The sequence below is a fragment of the Macaca nemestrina genome, chromosome 9 (assembly GCF_043159975.1).
Source record: "Macaca nemestrina isolate mMacNem1 chromosome 9, mMacNem.hap1, whole genome shotgun sequence".
In the NCBI taxonomy this organism is placed as follows: Eukaryota; Metazoa; Chordata; class Mammalia; order Primates; family Cercopithecidae; genus Macaca; species Macaca nemestrina.
The window spans coordinates 11,353,996-11,357,359 of NC_092133.1; the positions used below are offsets into that span (position 1 = coordinate 11,353,996).

At 46.9% G+C, this 3,364-nt stretch overlaps 1 pseudogene; it reads right to left on the reverse strand.

Moving 5' to 3' along the window:
• Positions 1-1,738: 1,738 nt before the first annotated feature.
• On the reverse strand, positions 1,739-1,838 carry LOC112424905 (U6 spliceosomal RNA; annotated as a pseudogene).
• Positions 1,839-3,364: the final 1,526 nt, after the last annotated feature.

A 3,364-nucleotide genomic window follows, 5' to 3' on the forward strand; every position in this document is an offset into this window, starting at 1 on the left:
TGAGCTCCAAACTACTGAATGCTACCATGTTACTTCTGCCACACTGTATTGGCCAAAGGAAGCCCCAGGGCAAACCCAGACTCCAAAGGACGTAGAAATAGACTCCATCTGTTGATGGGTGGCACCACAAAGCCAAGGGGTGTGGACACAGAGAGGTGTGATTCACCAGGGCCATCATTATCATGATCTACCACAGTAATTAACATCCCAAGCTCTTTTCTAATATGCTGCCACACTGACCTCAGAAAGGCAGTGCCAATTTATACTGCCACCAGCCAGTGTCCTTTGGGAATGTGTTTCTTTAAACAAACTGGTACAACCACTTTGTGATATGTGATAGCAGAGGAGCTTTCTGCCCCAACGGGCCACAGGCACACCCCTCAATGGTAACTCAGGACCAGGGCAAGTTAAGGAATCATGCAGGGAAGTTAAGGGATTCTCCCTCCCTCTCTGGGATGGGGCAGGGGCTGGGCTCTACATCTCTCCCAGCCTGTGCTCCTTGTGGAGTCCTGGTTAGGGAAAAGGAGTCAGGCTGGTGGGAGCAGGGGAAAGCTCCCACCAGGGGATGTGGGGCATCTCCATAAGCTGCAAATCTGCCTTTCTTCATGGCCCGGAACAGGTACCCATTGTGCACCCAACTTATCACCAGACACCTGCAAGTTGGCTCCCTGCAACCTTGCATTATCAGTATTGCACAAAGCCCTCTTCAGCACACAGCATAAGCATTATTCTATAAAATCTCCAGCCAGCCTTTGTTTCCTTGCAGTCAGCTCCTCCTCTGCTGGCCTGCCCGTTGCCTTCTCACAACATAGTTTCATACTTTCTCTAGTAAATTTGCCTTTCATTCTCTACAACTGTCTTGGTAAATTCTTTTACCCCTGCACCACTGGCCCAGATAGTCATTGCTCACCCACAACACATCTCACACCATGTTGACACCTGGCATTTTTGCCCAAGCTCCCCTCACCTCTGCTTGCAAACAGCATCTAGAATAACTTTTTCAAAACCCAGGTTTCATCAGGGTAGCCCCAGACTTGAAACTCTTGAATACTAGGTGCTCTTGAGAAAGACACCAAAACCCAGGGATGTCCCAGCTGACCACGTCTCCAGCCTCTGCTGCTGGCTCTGCTGGTTCTGACCACTGGGGCCTTCTTCTGTGTTTTTTAAAGGCACGAGGCTCACTTGCACATGTTGTCTGGGCTTAAATCTTCTCCCAAGCCCCTAATTCCTCCTCTTTTTTTTTTTTTCAAATAAACCCCAGTTTTATTGAGGTAGAATTAATGTATCACACAATTCGTCCACTTAAGCGTACAGTTTAGTGGTTTTCAGCATATTCACAGAGTTGTCCAATCATCACCATCGTTCAATTTTAAAACATTCTCATCACCTGAAATGGAAACCCTGTGCCGTTTAGTGACCATCCTCTTATCTTCCAGCCCTGAGCAACCACGAATCTACTTTCTGTCTGTAGACGTTCCTTCTCTGGACATTTCGTATGAATGGAGTTATATAATACGTGTTTTTTTGTGACTGCCTTCTTTCACTTAGCATGATCTTTTTAGGGTTTATCCACGTAGCACGTGCCAGTCCTACATTCCTTTTTAGGGCTGAGTAATGTTCTATTGCATGGATAGACCACATTTTGTTTATCCACGCATCCACTGATGGACATTTATGTTGTTTCCACTTCTCTTTTTTTCTTTTTCTTTTACTTTTTTTTAATTTAAAAAAATTTATTAAAAACATGGTACATTTCACAAATTTTTATGTCATCCTTGTGCAGGTGTGATGCTAATCTCTGTATCATTCCAATATCTGCTACCAAAGTGAGAGCTTTTTTTTCTTTTTTTGTAAAGGGCGGTCTCATTCTGTCACCCAGGCTGGAGTCCAGTAGTGTGATCACGAGTCACTGCAGACTCCACTTCCTGGGCTCAAGTGATCCTCCCACCTCAGCCTCCCAAGCAGCTGGGACTACAGGCATGCGCCAACCCCCTTTCTACAGGCACCTCCCCCTTTTTGCAGGTGCACACCATTTCTCCTGGCTAATTTCCACTGTTTTGCCCATTGTGAATAACCCTGCTATGAACATTCATGTTCACGTTTCTGGGTGGGCATACGTTTTCATTTTCTCAGGGGTATGTAACTAGAGGTGAGAATTGCTGTATCACATGGTACTGTACGTTAATTGTTTGAGGAGCCACCAGTTTTCCAAAGCAACTGCACCATTTCACCCTCCCACTAGCAGCATATGAGTAGTCGTGTCTCTACATCCTCACCTAAACCTGTTTCAATTCCCACTCCTACCTCAGCTCTCCGTGTAAGCACTGCTTCCCTGGGAGGGCTCTCCTTGGGCCTTGACCCCCACACCAGGATCCAGGTCAGCTTTCTTTGCTTTATGCTCTCTGGAAACTGCGCTCTCCAGGGCACCCAGGCATTCTTTAGTGCATATTCCACTAATAACTGTCTTTCCCCACACACTGTAGGCTCCGAGATGGCAGAGACTGTGTGTTTTGTTCGCCTTCGCAACCTCACCCGAAGCCTGGCCTGCAGCAGCTCGCTGTAAATCTATGGCATGAGTAAAGTCAAGGAACAAAAGCGCAAAGGTCACATGACTCATTCAAAGTCACAAAGCGAGGGGCAGCATAGGAGCCCTTTGTCCCACATCTGCCATGCCCACAGGGCAGCCACCAGCCATTGAGTCCACTGAGCACTTGAAGGGTGGCTTGGCCGACTCTGGGCGCACAGCCTGTGCATTAGCGCTCCTCTGCAAGGAGGAGTTAAGAAACAACAAAAAGAAACATGACTAGAGTGACTAAGAGTGAAATTTTAAATTTTATTTCATTTTAATTTATTTAAATTTAAGTGGTTAGCGCAAGTAGAAGGAGCAAGAATAATATCAATACCGAGCTGAGCTCCACTTCCCCAGCATGGGAACCTTCCTTTTCCGCAGCATGGCTTTCTCCAGAAAGAAGTCTGAGGTGGCCTCAGGCTGGGCCTCAGGCATGGGCATGGCCTGCCACTGAGGCTCCACTCGTGGGGGGCCTGGGAAGAGACTGAGAGGCTCGGAACCCTAGAGAGTCTGCAAAGCCAGGAAGCATCCAGTTCTGGTTTCACGCTGGGTGCTGTTGTTACCTTGCTTCTTCTACTTAAGCTTATGGCAATTTAAATTTAAATGAATTAAAATGAAATAAAATTGAAAACTCAATTTCTCAGTTTGCTCCAGCCACATTTGAAGTGCTCAAAGGCCACGCATGGCTAATGGCTACCACATCAGATACCACATCGGATGCCACATCGGATACCACATCAGATGCCACATTGGATGCCACATCAGATGCCACATCGGATGCCACATTGGATGCCA